A 17,036-nucleotide genomic window follows, 5' to 3' on the forward strand; every position below is an offset into this window, starting at 1 on the left:
AGTGTATAGTGTAGGATCAGATATATTTCCTCAAGGGGAAGAGGAGTTTTCATCCAAGACACTGTTTCTCTATATTTCTGCTTCAGTATCAATGCTAGCTTGCATCAAGACAAAATGTTAACAGATTCCACACCAACCCAGACAGGCTATGGAACATTCTATGGCTCCATCTGATTATTAGCAGAAAATTACATTTTGGAAAGGCACGAAGGGTTCAGGCAATGCAGGGAACTTGGATATCCAGTACCAAATATCTGATAAAGGACAAATCAAGACCACAACACGAGCCTCCCATGCCAAATTGCTCCAATCTTACATTTTTTTGATTGATATTAACCTTGTTGCACAATGAAAATTAATCAATTACTTCCCCAGGTGAAATAGAGACTTCTAATCTACACTCTGTGGTATGTTATAAAGAGTGAACCTGATATCTTCCTCTTGGAAAATTAAGCAAAATGTATAGAATTCACTCGCAATTTTATGTAGCAGCTATCATTGCATGCTTCCCAGTGGCAGTGATGAATTTGGATGGAGAATGGCTAAGGGTGTCCAGATTGTTAACTCCTGCTTAGAATTTGTTTGTGAGCAAAATGGCATTGAACAATTTGAATCTTATGATTTCTTATGACCTTAAAGGGAAAGTGTAGGTGGAATATTTTTGTTCAAAGTAATCCCCCATTTTATGTAGATAAGTATGTTTAGCAAAATCTGGTTTAACATACTCTGTTGCCTGGAGACTTGTAGCACCTTAAAGGGACAGTGTAGACAGGTCTACTTTCAGACTGGTCCAGAATTTCAGCCCTGTTTTTAGTGGAGCTGCTCTGAGATAAGCAACAGGTGACGGAACAGTCTGGCTGTTAGGGAAACCCAATTCAGATCTTTCTGTAGGCTATAAAACTTACAATTTTCTGCCTCTTCCACTTGAAAATGTTGACTTGGAACCATAGTCTAAGTAATAAGAACACTGGTACCCACCAATGTCTCGCTCAAGTGGCTGTTCGTAAGACTACTGAACTGCAGGGTCAACGCAACAGCTGCTCTTGTCCTTGGCCAATGTCGCAATAATGTTGAAAGTAAGCAAAACAAAATATTTTATGTATGAGTCTACAGTTTTTTTTTTACTTGCTTCCCAGTATTTCCTTACAATTCACAAACTTGAATTTTTTTTTTTTATGTTTTAAAACTTGCATAACCAGATTTAATGTATATTAGAAATGGTAAGTGGTCTCAACATTCTAATAGTATTATACCGATTGATGTTGCTGCAAGCATAACTTTAAGCCACTCTCTTTCCCCCTCCACATCCTCTTCCTCCCCTTTGCCCCTTCTCTAATCTCTTCATCCTCCCCATAACCTTTCCCCTTACCCATCCTCTTCCCTTCTCCCTCATCCTGTCCACACTCCTTTTACCCCCTCCCCTTTCTCCCAATCTACTTCCTATCCCCCTCCCATTCTCTCGCTCCCATTCATTTTTTCTTGTAATTTTTCCACTCCTTCCCCCCCCCCCCCCTTTCCTTTTGTTTCTCTCTCACACCTGGCAGCTATCTCTTGCCCTGCCAGTACACTTTACACCTAATCTCAGCCTATTACCATCTCGTCTAGCTTCTAATACCTTTTATTGTCTCTTTTTTACTACTTTTGTTTCTTTTATCCGATCGCAGCCCTGCCTCCGATCTATCTTTTTTCGACCCGAAACGTCAACTCCAATTTCTGTCCACGGATGTTGCCTGACCACCTGAGTTTTTCCAGCATTTTCTGTTATTTCGGATTTCTAACATCCGCAGTATTTTGCTATCATAAATAATCCCCATGTAGTCGTTTTGAAAAGAATTGTGAATGCAGCCTCCCAGAAACAAAGCGAACAGATTGTGCAAAATAACTTGTGATCGGATTGTATTTTGGGAACATGAATCCTGCGTTATACGTCCGTTGCTGATGACTGAAGTTGACCTGGCAGCTCAACAGTGTGGGGTTCAAAGAATTCTGGATGTAAACTGAATTATTGCCTTGCTTATTTTTTTGATGGAACACAAATGCCAATGCAAAATGAGGAAACACTTGAAAAATAACCCTCAAAACATTCCCTCGTGCACAAAGCAGAATACAGGACACCACCTACAGAGAAGCAATCGCGGTCATCCACCCACTCTGATCCAATCGTGACGGACAGCGCGTGTTCAGAGCGCACGCAAGGCGAATCAGAACCTTTGGCGAGGGGGAAATGTGTGCGCGAATTGGAGACTCTTCTAACCCCGCTACCTCGGCCCTCCCAGCTGTGATCAGAGATTGTGTTAATCCCCCACTACTCAAACAGAGTGGTAATTTCCAGCTCGTTATTAAGTGATAACACGCCCTAACCCAATTGCCAAGTAGAGCCTGCCTATTCCCAACTGAGCATCGTTCGTGGCTATGCCCCACACCCCGACCCAAACAGAGGTCAATGCAACCTCCCTACCCCAAAGCGAGGAAAAATCAGAGCAACACGCTACCTAAGGTCGGCAACTCTGGTTAGCTCAAGCTATTTCCTCTAGTGGGAAACATCCAGTGCAAGGGGGCATAGTCTTTAAATTAGAGTTGGGTCATTTGGGAGTGAAATCAGCCCCCCCCCCACCCCCCCAAAAGGCTGGGTCAATTAAAAATTTCAAGACTTGAAATTGATAGATATTTGTTGGTAAGGGTATCAAGGAATATGAATCAATAGTGGATAAATGGAGTTGAGGTACAAATCAGCCATGATCTAAATGAATGGTGAAACAGACTCGAGGGGCTGAATGGCTTACTCCTGTTCCTATTTCTGGAGGTTTAATCACGTGACATTTGTTGCAATTTTCAAATGCTATTTCATTTAGACTTATGCACAACAACTTGCATTTATATAGCGCCTTTAAAGTAGCAAAATGTCTCAAGGCGCTTAACAAGAGCATTATCAATAAAAACATTTTTGACACCAAGCTACAGAAGGAGTTATCAGAACAGATGACCAAAAACTTGGTCAAAGAGTTAAGTTTTAAGGAGCAACTTAAAGGAGGAGAGGCAGAGGGGTTTAGGGAAGGAATTCCAGAGCTTAGGGGCTTGGCAGCTAAAAGAACACCGCCTGGTGGAGCGATTAAAATCGGGGATGTGCAAGAAGCCAGAATTTGAGGAGCACAGGTATCTCGAAGGCTTATAGAGCTGGAGGAGGTTATAGAGATAAGGAGGTGCGAGACCATGGAGGGATTTGAAAACAAAGATGAGGATTTTAAAATTGAGGCTTAGGGGCTAGGCAACTGAAAGCATAGCTGCCAATGGTGGAGCGATTAAAATCGGGGATGTGCAAGAGGCCAGAACTGGAGGAGCGCAGGGATCTCGAAGGCTTGTAGGACTGTAGGAGGTTACAGAGATAGGGAAGGGCGAGGCCATGGAGGGATTTGAAAACAAAGATCGGACCAGGAGCCAGTGTAGGTCAGGGAGAGCAGGGTTGATAGGTGAACGGGACTTGGTACGAGTTAGGATATGAGCAGTAGAGTTTTGGATGAGCAAGTTTATGGAGGGTGGAAGATAAGAGGCTGGCCAAGAGAGCATTGGAATAGTCATCTAGAGGTAACAAAGGCATGGATGAGGGTTTCGGCAGCAGATGAGCTGAGGCAGGGTCAGAGCCGGGCGAAGTTACAGAGGTGGAAATAGGCAGTCTTCGTGATGGAGCAAATAGGTAGTCGGAAGCTCAGCTTGGGGTCAAACAAAACACCAAGGTAGCGAATAGTCTGGCTCAGCTTCAGACTGTTGCCAGGAATGGAAACAATGGTCAGGGAAAGGAGTTTGTGGCAGAATATTAACAATTGGCTAAGTGACGTGTGTGTAGTGGCGTAATTTTACATCACATTATAAATCTAGATGTCAAACTTCTCCACATTTATTGTTTATTTTTATTTATCAGGTGCAGAAGTCAATTCCATCCCTGAGAAATTTTTGTCACTTCATGATTATTTTTAAATTGCAGTTATTTGACTGCTTCTAAACTATCCCAGTGCACAATGGTCACGAGTTGGGTGAAGCAACTGCTCGCTAGGACACATTTTGTGAACCAACCACAATATTCGCAGACTACAGCCCAGTACGTGGCATCAATGTCGGACGAAACTTGAACCATAATGAACAAAAACTGCAACTGATGGTTCAATACAAATTATTCACAATTTTTCAATTACATTTTTCCGCAGTTTTAAACTTGCGCTTTAATAACTAGTCAAGCTTAAGTTCCTTTACTTTAGAGGACTGCCTAGTTTGTCCAATGCTTGTTAATTGTCATGTTAGCAACATTATATCCAGAATGATACCTGTAACTCAATTAATTTGACTGAACAAACTCATCTTTTATAGTGCTGTTGTAAATATGTTGTGTAAATCAAAGTTGCACATTTTCATGAGGGAGTGGGTAATGGACTAAAGACAAAATTTGCTTGGTACCCTAAACTGTTTATTTAAAGAGAAGAGTAAGCAGTATGCAACCATGAATGGCAGACCTTACATAATGTAGAGGATAATTCTGAGCCCACGCAGATTTTAATTAGTATAATAATTTTGCTTACATTGCAGGTTGCACTTCTGAACACAGTTGAGATTCTTACAAATACAAGCTTGCAATTTCCTCATGGCTGGTCCTGCTCCATCTGCCACAGTAACATCGGCAGAACCACAGTTCCGACAAAGCTATGCTGACTGACCGGGACCAGCTACAAGGAAATTCCAGGCTGTTTTTGAAATGGGAGGTAGGGAATGGCTGGGAGTCTGTCAACAGAAGACAAACAGCTGTATCTGTGAAGCCTCGAGTGCCAGGAAGGCAGGTATGATGGTGAGATAAAAACAGAAAATGCTGGAAATACTCAGCAGGTCAGGCAGCATCTGTGGAGAGAAACAGAGTTCACATTTCAGGTCGATGTCCTTTCATCAGAACTGGAAAAAGTTATTAGAGATGTAACCAGTTTTAAGCATGTACAGAGGAAAGGAAAGGGGGGAGGGGAGGAAAGAACAAAAGGGAAGGTCTGTGATAGGGTGGAAGGGAGGAGAGATTAAATGACAAAAAGGATGATAGTGCAAGGCAAAAGGGGTTGGTAATGGGACAAGTAAAGAAACAAAAGATGGGTCTAGAGGTGTAAATGGCAATAGCAGAATCATTACCAACCAAAAAAATGGGAGCAGTGGTTATGATCTGAAATTATTGAACTCAGCGTTGAGTAAGGAAAACTATAAAGTGCCTAGTCGAAAACTGTTCCTCGAGCTTCCGTTGAGCTTCATTCAAACCATGTCGAAGGCCAGCGACAGAGAGGTCAGAAATAACAACAGAAAATGCTGGAAATACTCAGCAGGCCAGGCAGCATCCGTGGAGAGAGAAACAGAGTTAACGTTTCAGGTCTGGGACCCTTCATCAGAACTGGAAAAAGCTGGAGATGTAGCAGATATTAAGCAGGTGCAGAGATGGGGGGGGGGGGGGTTAGGAGGGGAGGAAGGAATAGAAAGAACACCCTGTGGCGGATCGCCACCTAAACGGGCGCAATCCACTTTTCCGTCCGTGGACAATAAATCGGGCACCTTGCCTTTAAGAAGCATGCTGCCTTTAAGACATGACAAAGGAGCGGGCGTCGCCCTCAGTGTGTACTCAAAAGCGCGGGTGTCGCCCTCAGTCGGTTTTCAGGTTTAGCAGAGAGAGGAGCTGGGGCAGCCATCTCTCAAAAGAATGTAATAAAAGCCATGTGTTCCTCAGATCGGTTCGGCCTCCATTCGTGTTCCGCGGCAGCCGCAACATTGGTGACCCCGACGCTCAGAACGTATTCCGAGCACTGCAATGGCGGACACGAACGCAGTTTCCGTGAAACTGCCGGAGTTTTGGGAAAACCAGCCCGAAGCCTGGTTCCTCCAAGCTGAGTCCCAATTCCGGCTGCGACACATCACCACAGATGGGACGAAGTATGACTACCTCGTCGCATCACTCGGTAGCTCCACAGTCACGAAGGTCTGGATAGCGCTGCAGAACTCACCAGAGGAGGGCAAGTATGCACATCTTAAGGCCGCGCTCCTTAAAAAATTTACGACCTCGACATACCAGCGAAACTGCCGCCTCCTCGACCTTCCAGGCCTCGGTGACGCCTCACCGTCAGACCTCCTCTCCCACATGCTCTCACTCACCGACGAGAGCCCACCTGGGTCCCTCTTCCGCATGCTGTTCATCCGCCAGCTACCTCCCAGCATCCGCCCAGCGATCGTGGCGTCCAGCCTCACGGACCTAGAAGCCCTGGCCGATGAGGCCGACAAGCTGCTGTCCGCTCACTCCAGCCGCGACGTCGCTCCGGACCTGGCAGCCACAGCCTGGGCGCGCCCCTCACCGGCCACCACGCGGCCACAAGGCCCAGCCACGGGGCCTTCGTGCCCCACAAACCCGGGCTACTGTTACTACCACGCACGGTTCGGCGCCAGGGCACAATGGTGCACACCTCCCTGCTCCTTCAAGTCCGCCCCCGTACCAGCCCCCGCGATGGCCGTGGGCCACGCGGGCTCCCTGCTGTACGTCACGGATGACAAAACCGGCCGCCGGTTCCTGTGCGACACTGGAGCTCAGCACAGCACCACCCTGGCCTCCGCCCTCGACATCCAAAAGGGCGAACGAGGACAGGCGCTGGCTGCCGCTAACGGCTCGGACATCCTGACGTACGGCACCCGCACAGTCACCCTCGACCTCGCTGGTCGCCGCTACCGATGGGAGTTCATCACTGCCAAGGTACTCTCCCCTCTCATCGGCGCAGACTTCCTGTGCGCCCACGGCCTACTGGTAGACATCCCTCGACACCGCCTCGTGGACATGAACACCATGTCCCCCATCCTGGGCACCATGGCCCCCCGTCAACCCGCCGACATGGCGTCACAGTGCCACGCCCGGGCCACGGATGACTACTCGGCACTCCTGGCCGAATTCCCGGCCCTCACCAACCCGACCTTCTCCGCGGAGGTCGCCAAACACGGGGTGGAACACTTCATCCCCACCACAGGCCCCCCAGTATACGCCCACGCCCGCAGGCTGGACCCGGCCAAACTGGAGATCGCGCGGACCGAGTTTGCCACTATGGAACAGCTCGGCATCATCCGCCGCTCCAACAGTCCCTGGGCCTCCCCACTCCACATCGCCCCCAAACCAGGCGGGGGTTGGCGCCCCTGCGGGGATTACCGCCGCCTCAACGATGCCACCACCCCTGATCGGTACCCCGTGCCGCACATTCAGGACTTCTCGGCTAGACTGGCCGGCCGCTCAGTCTTTTCCAAAGTCGACCTGGTGCGCGGCTACCACCAAGTCCCCGTCCACCCCGCGGACGTCCCCAAGACGGCCGTAATCACCCCCTTCGGGTTTTTAGAGTTCCTGCGGATGCCCTTCGGCCTCAAAAATGCGGCCCAGGCATTCCAACGGCTCATGGACTCGGTCCTTCGGGACCTGAAGTTCCTGTTCGTCTACCTGGACGACATCCTGGTAGCCAGTTCCTCCAAGCAGGAACACCTCGAACACCTTCGCATCCTGTTCGGGCGCCTCAGCGACCACGGGCTCATCCTCAGCCCAGCCAAGTGCCAGTTCGGCCTGGACAAGATCGACTTCCTCGGCCACCACATCACCCATGCTGGGGCCATTCCCCTGCCCACCAAGGTGCAGGCCGTCCAGCAATTTCCCCGCCCCACCACCATCAAAGGACTCCAGGAGTTCCTCGGGATGGTGAATTTCTACACCCGCTTCATCCCCAAAGCGGCGTCCCTCATGAGGCCCCTGTATGAAGCCCTCCGGGGCAGGAGCGGCAAGATGGCGGTCGAATGGACGGCAGACGTATCAGCCGCCTTCAACTCCACCAAGACCGCGCTCGCCGACGCCACCCTGCTCGCGCACCCACGGCCCAATGCCAGAGTAGCGCTCACCACGGACGCCTCCGACCACGCGGTCGGCGCCGTGAACGAGCAGTGGGTCGACGGCGCCTGGCAACCACTTGCCTTCTTCAGCCGCCAACTACGCCCCCCGGAGGTCAAGTACAGCACCTTCGACCGCGAGCTCCTCGCGCTGTACCTGGCGGTCCGCCATTTTCGGTTTTTGCTGGAGGGCCACCCCTTCACTGCGTTTGTCGACCACAAACCCCTGACATTCGCAATGGCAAAGACAACCGACCCCTGGTCCGCCAGGCAGCAGCGCCAGCTCGCGGCAGTGTCCGAGTTCAGCACGGACATCCAACACGTCTCCGGCCGAGACAACGTGGTAGCCGACTGCCTCTCCCGCCCCGCCATCCATGCCGCACACCTGGCAGTCGACTACGCTCAACTCGCAGCAGACCAGCTCACGGACCCTGATCTGCTCTCCGCACCTACCAACCTACCAGGGCTACGCCTGGCCGACGTCGCCTGCGGCCCGACCACAGTCACGGTCAAGTGCGACATATCCCTATCTCAACCTCGGCCCGTCGTCCCAGCGTCCTGGCGCCGCCGGGTATTCGAGATTCTCCACAACCTCTCCCACCCCGGCGCCCGCACATCCATCAAATTGGTAGCCAACCGCTTTGTCTGGCGCGGCCTTCGCAAGGATGTGCGTACTTGGGCCAACTCCTGCCTAGCCTGCCAACGGGCCAAGGTGCAGCAACACACGAAAGCACCCCTCGAGGAGTTCACCGTCCCTTCACGTAGATTCGACCACATCCACGTGGACATCGTCGGGCCCCTGCCGCCGTCGCAAGGCCACACGCACTTGCTGATGATCGTCGACCGCACCACGCGCTGGCCCAAGGCAATTCCACTGACCTCTACCACCACCGCCGACATCGCCAGAGCCTTCGTCAGCACCTGGGTCGCACGGTTTGGCGTCCCCTCCGACATGACGTCGGACAGAGGTCCGCAATTTACCTCTGAACTCTGGACCGCCATCGCACGCAATCTCGGGGTGACCATTCACCGCACCACAGCGTACCACCCCCAAGCCAACGGACTGTGTGAGCGGTTCCACAGATCCTTGAAGGCATCTCTTCGAGCCAGCCTCCAGGACGGCGCCTGGACCGACCGACTCCCGTGGGTCCTCCTCGGCCTGCGCTCCGCGGTTAAAGAAGACCTCCACGCATCGGCAGCAGAGCTCGTGTACGGCCAGCCGCTGCGCATACCCAGCGAGTTCCTGCCCACCGCCACGACACCCTGGTCAGCCGAACAGCAACGCCACGACTTCGCCTCACCGGCGCTACAGTTCGCCCCGGTGCCCATTGCCCGACACGGCGAATCCACCTCACACGTCCCGCTAAGCCTGCACCAGGCACGGTTCGTTTTCGTCCGGCATGATGCCCACCGCGGACCCCTTCAACCCCCGTACGACGGGCCCTACAAAGTGCTACAGGCCGGGGACAAATTTTTCGACCTACAAGTGGGCGACAGGACAGAAAAAGTGTCGGTTGACCGACTCAAGCCAGCACACTCGGAGCCCGGTGAGCAGGTCCCAGTAGCTCGTCCACCGCCACGCGGCCGACCTGCCCTCAAGCCAGTACACCCGGCTGCTCCACGCCCGGCCGTTCCACGTCCACCGGCGTCCTACAAGAGCTGCTCCGGCCGGCCCATCAGACCGCCGCACCGTCTCGTCCACACCTCCTAAGCGGATTCTGGGGGGAGCTGTGTGGCGGATCGCCACCTAAACGGGCGCAATCCACTTTTCCATCCGTGGACAATAAATTGGGCACCTTGCCTTTAAGAAGCATGCTGCCTTTAAGGCATGACAAAGGAGCGGGCGTCGCCCTCAGTGTGTACTCAAAAGCGCGGGTGTCGCCCTCAGTCGGTTTTTGGGTTTAGCAGAGAGAGGAGCTGGGGCAGCCATCTCTCAAGAGAATGTAATAAAAGCCATGTGTTCCTCAGATCGGTTCGGCCTCCATTCGTGTTCCGCGGCAGCCGCAACAACCCTGTGCTTTTGTAAGAGGCAGGAAAGATAAAATGTTGCAAATGGGAATGGCAAAAATCATGCTGCATGAAAAATGAGGGCAGGGATAATTATCTGAAATTGTTAAACTCAATGTTGAGTCCGGCAGGCTGCAGAGTGCCCAATCGAAAGATGAGGTGCTGTTCCTCGAGCTTACGTTGAGCTTCATTGCAGCAATGCAATAGCCCGAGGACAGAGAGATCAGAGTGGGAGTGAAGCGGTGAATTAAAGTGACAGGCGACCGGAAGCTCAGGGTCACCCTTACGGACTGAACGGAGGTTCCGGGAGGGAGGGGCAGGGGTGAGGGCAGAAGTGCGGGAAATAGAACAGACACGGTCAAGGGCCGTGTCAACCATGGCCTCGGTTGAGGAAAAAGGAAGACATGTCGGAAGCACTAGTATGGAAGGTGGCATCGTCAGAACAGACGCGGCGGAGACGGAGAAACTGGGAGAATGGAATAGAGTCCTTACAGGAAGCGGGGTGGGAGGAAGTGTAGTCCAGGTAGCTGTGGGAGGAGGTCAGAGTGGGAGTGGAGCGGAAAATTAAAATGGTAAGTGACTGGAAGCTCAGGGTCACACTTGCGGACTGAACGGAGGTGTTCCACAAAGCGATCACCCAATCTGTGTTTAAGAACATAAGATCATTATTTTAAAAGGGAGAAAGGGATAGACTGAGTAATTACAGGCTAGTGAGCCCAACCTTGGTGGTGGGAAAATTATGGGAAAAAATTCTGAGAGATAGTTGTTGTGTATGTACCTTTTAAGAGAAGAACTGATTCTATACTGCAGTACCGGCAGTGACCACCCCTGTATATAAAGCCATAGCAGGCTTCTGTACGGCAGTCTTAAGTTACCCTCCGTTCAGAATAAAATAATAAAAGAGTACCCTCCGTTCAGTAAATACCTGTTTTATTGTTCTCCTGCAGTCCATGTATTATTAAGGCGCGGACACTACAATAGTATTAATCATCATTTAGAAAGGCACGGATTAATCAAGGACAGTCGGCATGGATTTAAGGGAAGGTCGTGTCTGATTAAATTGATTTAATCTTTTGAGGTAACAAGGAGGGTCGATGAGGGCAGCATGTTTGATGTAGTCTACATGGATTTCAGCATGGTTTTTGACAAGGTCCCACATGGCAGACTGGTCAGAAATGTACGAGGATGTTGCCAGGACTGGAATTCTTTTATCTATGATGAAAGATTGGATGGGCTGGGGTTGTTTTCTTTGAAACAGAAAGCTGAGGGGAGATTTAATTGATATATATAAAATTATGAGGGGCCTAGATAGAGTAGATAGGAAGGACCAATTTCCCTTAGTAGTGAGGTCAATAACCAGGGGGCATAGATTTAAAGTAAGTGGTAGAAGGACTAGAGGGGAGTTGAGGAGAGATTTTTTCACCCAGCGGGTGGTGGGGGGCTGGAACTCACTGCCTGAAAAGGATGGTAGAGGCAGAAACCCTCATCGCATTTAAAAAGTATTTGGATATGCACTTGAAGGGCCGTAACCTACAAGGCTACGGACCAAGAGCTGGAAAGTGGGATTAGGCTGGATGGCTCTTTTTCGGCCGGCGTGGACACGATAGGCCGAATGGCCCCCTTCTGTGCCGTAAACTTCTATGATTCTAACATAAGAAATAGGAGCAGGAGTAGGCCATTTGACCCTTCGAGCCTGCTCCGCCATTCAATAAGCAGCAGCAGCAGTGCGAACCTAGGAGGAGCGGCGAACGGCGGTGGTGATATAAAGTGAGCCCAAGGCGCAGGTAGGCCCCACAGCAGCGGCGACAGTGTGGACCTGGGAGGAACGGCAAGGCGGCAGTGGCGGTATAAAGAGCCTGAGGCACAGGTAGGCCCCACAGCAGCGGCAGAGTGGACCTGGGAGGAGCAGCGAGGCGACAGCGGCAGTACCAACTCAGCACCGGCAGAATTTTCAAAGAGTGACATCAGAAGTCAAAAGTGACGTCGGCACAAGGGGAGCTGAGTATCTGGTAAGTGGTTTTACTTGGCTTTCTTAAAAGTTTTTAAGTTTATTCCAGCTAGGTTAATTAATTAGAGGTATGGCAGGCTAGCTCACACCCGTGGAATGCACATCCTGTGCCATGTGGGAAGTCCTGGACACCTCCCGTGGTCTGGACGACCACATGTGCAGGAAGTATCGCCAGCTACAGCAGCTCGAGCACTGGGTTACGGAGCTTGAGCAGCGGCTGCAGTCACTGCTGTGCATCCGCGAGGCTGAGAGCTACGTGGATAGCACGTTTCGGGAAGTGGTCACCCCGCAGCTTAAAAGTGTGCAGGCAGAGAGGGAATGGGTGACCGTCAGACAGAAGAGGAGGACCAGGCAGGTAGTGCAGGAGTCCCCTGAGCCCACCTTACTCACCAACCAGTATTCGGTGCTGAGTACTGGTGAGGGCGATGGTTCCTCTGGGGAGTGTAGCCAGAGCCGAGTCCACAGCACCATGGAAAGCTCAGCTGCACAGGCCGGGCCGGGCGGGGGGGGAAGAGAGGAGAGGGAGAGCAACAGTGATAGGGCATTCAATAGTTAGGGGAGCAGACATGCGTTTCTGCGGCCGCAGACATGACTCCAGGATGGTATGTTGCCCCCCTGGTTCCAGGGTCAAGGATGTCACTGAATGGCTGCAGGGCATTCTGAGGGGGGTGGGTAAACAGCCAGAGGTCATGGTTCATATCGGTACCAACAACATAGGTAGGAAGAGGGATGAGGTCCTGCAGGCAGAGTTTAGGGAGCTAGGAAAGAGGGTAAAAAGCAGGACCTCAAAGGTAGTAATCTCTGCCAGTGCCACGTGCCAGTGAGTTCAGAAATAGGAAGATAGAGCAGATGAATGTGTGGCTGGAGAGATGGTGTAGGAGGGAGGGCTTTAGATTCCTGAGGAATTGGAACCGTTTCTGGGGGAGGTGGGACCTCTACAAGCCAGACGGGTTGCACCTCAGCGGGAACGGGACCAATATCCTCGCGGGAGGGTTTGCTAGTGCTGTTGGGGTGGGTTTAAACTAGCTTGGCAGGGAGATGGGAACCTAAGTATAGGGTCAATAGGGAGGGAAGAAAAACTGGAATTGGAAAACAAAAATGTAGAAATTAAATTGGAAGGACAGAGGAATCAAGAGCTAGATAGTAGTTAACAAGAGGGTTTGCCTGTACTAAATGGTATATACTTCAATTCAAGGAGTATAGTGAACAAGGCAGATGAGCTGAGGGCACAGGTAGATACTTGGGACTATGATATTATAGCTATTACAGAGACGTGGCTGAAAGAGGGGCAGGTATGGCAGCTCAACATTCCTGGTTACAGGATTTTCAGACGGGATAGAGAGGGAGGTAAAAAGGGAGGGGGGGGTATTGATTAAAGAAACTATTACAGCTGTGAGGAGGGATGATATGTTGGAGGGATCATCAAACAAGGCCATATGGGTTGAATTGAAGAACAAAAAAGGGTGTGTACTACAGACCCCCAAACAGTGAGAGGGAGATAGAAGAACAAATATGTAGACAAATTTCTGAGAAGTGCAAAAATTATAGGGCAGTAATAGTAGGGGATTTCAACTACCCCAATATTAACTGGGATAAAATTAGTGTGAAGGGTATAGAAGGTGCGGCATTCCTAAAATGCATCCAGGAGAACCTTTTTAGCCAGTATGTAGCAAGCCCAACAAGGGAGGGGGCGGTTCTGGACTTAGTTTTAGGGAATGATGCTGGGCAGGTAGAAGGCGTATCAGTGGGGGAGCATTTTGGTGCTAGTGACCATAATTCTGTTAGATTTAAGGTAGTTATGGAAAAGGACAAGGATAGACCAGGAATAAAAATTCTAAATTGGGGAAAAGCAAATTTAGCTAAGCTCAGAGGGAATTTAGCCATAGTGGACTGGAAACAGCTACTTGAAGGTAAATCAGTGTCAGAGCAGTGGGAGGCATTCAAGGAGGAGATCCGGAGGGTTCAGACCAAACATGTGCCCTTAAAGACAAAAGGTGGGACTAACAAATCTAGAGCCCCCTGGATGTCTAGAGACATACAGGGTAGGATAAAGAAAAAAGGGAGGCACATGACAGACACCGAGGGCTAAATACTCCAGAATCTTTGGAGTACAGAAAGTGCAGGGGTGCAATTAAAAATGATATTAGGAAAGCAAAGAGAAAGCATGAAAAATTCTTGGTAAGGAAAATCCAAAGATGTTTTATAAATATATTAAGAGGATAACTAAAGAAAGGGTAGAGCCTATTAGAGATCATGAGGGTAATCTGTGTGTGGAGGCGGGAGACGTCGGTAGGCTACTTAATGAATACTTTGTGTCTGTTTTCACAAAGGAGAGGGGTGAAGCAGACATTGCTATCGGGGGGAGGAGTGTGAAATATTAGATGAAATAAACATAGTGAGAGAGGAAGTATTAAGGGGTTTAGCAGCTTTAAAAGTGGATAAACCCCCAGGCCCAGATGAAGGTATCCCAGGCTGTTAAGCGAAGCAAAAGAGGAAATAGCAGAGGCCCTGACCATCATTTTTCAATCCTCTCTGGCTTCAGGTGTGGTGCCGAAGGACTGGAGGACTGCTAATGTGGTACCCTTGTTTAAAAAGGGAGAAAAGGATAGACCAAGTAATTACAGGCCAGTCAGCCTAACCTCGGTGGTGGGAAAATTATTGGAAAGAATTCTGAAGGACAGGATAAATCTTCATTTAGAAAGACACGGATTAATCAAGGATAGTCAGCACGGATTTGTTAAGGGAAGGTCGTGTCTGACAAACTTGATTGAATTTTTTGAGGAAGTAACGAGGGTAGATCATGGTAGTGCGTTTGACGTAGTGTACAGGAAACTCTCGATTTACCGGCACCTAAATAACCGGAAATCTCTGTTAACCGGCAAAATTCAGGAGTAGGTTCAGGTAAGTTTTACTTCATATTAGTAGCAGTTCCTGGATCTGTGGCCGTGTAACTGGGGCTCCTACACATGTTGCTAAGTAACAGGGAAGCCTGGATTTGTTGCTGTGTACGGAGCTCTCGTACCTTTTAACTATACCTCTCTGTAATCCGGACTTTTTGATAAACCGGCACCATGCCGGTCCCGTCGGTGCCGGATAATAAAGAGTTTCCTGTATATGGACTTTAGCAAGGCTTTTGATAAGGTTCCACATGGCAGACTGGTCACGAAGTTGCAAGCCCATGGGATCCAGGGCAAAGTGTCAAGTTGGATTCAAAACTGTCTCGGAGACAGGAAGCAGAGAGTAATGGTTGATGGGTGTTTTTGTGACTGGAAGGCTGTTTCCAGTGGGGTTCCGCAGGGCTCATATCTAGGTCCCTTGCTTTTTGTGGTATATATCAACGATCTTGACTTGAATATAAGGGGTATGATTAAGAAGTTTGCAGATGATACTAAAATCAGCTGGTGGTGTGGTTGATACTGAAGAAGGAAACTGTAGACTGCAGGAAGATATCAATAAATTGGTCAGGTGGGCAGAACAGTGAGAAATGGAATTCAATCCGGAGACGTGTGAGGTAATGCATTTGGGAGGGCTAACAAGGAAAGGGAATACACATTAAATGGTAGGATACTGAGTAGTGTAGAGGAACAAAGGGACCTTGGAGTGCATGTCCACAGATCCCTGAAGATAGCAGGCCAAGTAGATAAGGTGGTTAAGAAGGCATACAGAATGCTTGCCTTTATTAGCCGTGGCATAGAATACAAGAGCAGGGGGGTTATGCTTCAACTGTATAAAACACTAGTTAGGCCTCAGCTAGAGTACTGCGTGCAGTTCTGGTCACCACATTACAGGAAAGATGTGATTGCACTAGAGAGGGTACAGAGGAGATTTACAAGGATGTTGCCGGGAGTAGAGAATCTTCGCTATGAGGAAAGACTGGATAGGCTGGGTCTGTTTTCCTTGGAACAGAGGAGGCTGAGGGGAGACCTTATTGAGGTGTATAAAATTATGAGGGGCATAGATAAAGTGGATAGAAAGGACCTATTTCCCTTAGCAGAGAGGTCAAAAACCAGGGGACATAGATTTAAAGTAATTGGTGGAAGGTTTAGAGGGGATTTGAGGGGAAATTTCTTCACCCAGAGGGTTGTGGGGGTCTGGAACTCACTGCCTGAAAGGGTGGTAGAGGCAGGAACCCTAACCACATTTAAAAAGTACTTGGATGTGCACTTGGAATGCTCTAACCTGCAGGGCTACGGACCAAGAGCTGGGAAGTGGGATGAGGCTGGATAGCTCTGTGTTGGCCGGCGCGGGCACAATAGGCTGAAATGGCCTCCTTCCGTGCTGCAACTTTCTATGATTCTATGATAAGATCTTCTTCCTCAACTCCAGTTTCCTGCACTATCCCAATATCCCTTGGATCCCTTAGTACCCAAAAATCTATTGATCTCTGTCTTGAATATACTCAACGACTGAGCATCCACAGCCCTCTGGGGTAAAGAATTACAAAGATTCACAACCCTTTGAGTGTAGAAATTTCTCCTCATCTCAGTCCTAAATGGCTGACCCAGAATTCTAAGACTGTAACACCTAGTTCTAAACTCCCCAGCCAGGGGAAACATCCTCCCATCATCTACCCTGTCAAACCCCATTAGAATTTTATACGTTGACCTCTCAGTCTTCTAAACTCTAGAGAATATAGGCCTAGTCTCCTCAATCTCTCCTCATAGGACAACCCCCCAATCCCTGGAGTCAGTCTAGGGAAATCCAGAGTTTAGGGCCTAGGCAGCTGAAGGCACGGCCACCAATGGTTGAGCGATTAAAATCAGGGATGTTCAAGAGACCAGAATTGGAGGAGCGCAGATATCTCAGGGGGTTGTGGGGCTGGAGGAGATTCCAGTGATAGGTAGGTGCAAGGCTATGTAGGGATTTGAAAACAAGGAGGAGGTCCCCCTCCGACTTTACACCCCTCCCATCCCTCCTTATCCCTGTCTTTCCTGCTCTCTGTCCTTCCAACTCCTCTCCTCGTCTCCATCCCCCCTCCCCTTCTCTGTATCCTCTCTTCCCCTCATTCATCTCCTGTTCCTCAATAGATCAAAGGAAGAGGCTTATAATGTTGCCAAAAAGAGTAGTAAGCCTGAGGATTGGGAGGATTTTAGAATCCAGCAAAGGA

General features: G+C 49.8%; 1 long non-coding RNA gene across 3 annotated transcripts in view; it reads right to left on the minus strand.

Moving 5' to 3' along the window:
- Positions 1 to 17,036, minus strand: part of LOC147122809 (uncharacterized) — a 33,661-nt gene that overhangs the window by 1,995 nt on the left and 14,630 nt on the right. Inside the window, exon 2 of one of the 3 annotated variants that reach the window (XR_015081699.1) lies at positions 979 to 1,048. The exons of 1 other annotated variant lie outside the window; for it this stretch is intronic. This is a non-coding gene — a long non-coding RNA (uncharacterized LOC147122809). Of the gene's footprint in view, positions 1 to 905; positions 1,049 to 17,036 lie in introns of all 3 variants that reach the window. One more of the 3 variants, XR_015081698.1, reaches the window with a different exon arrangement.

This window comes from Somniosus microcephalus, chromosome 2 (genome assembly GCF_052327205.1).
Source record: "Somniosus microcephalus isolate GS21.2 chromosome 2, FLI_Smic_1.0, whole genome shotgun sequence".
NCBI lineage: Eukaryota > Metazoa > Chordata > Chondrichthyes > Squaliformes > Somniosidae > Somniosus > Somniosus microcephalus.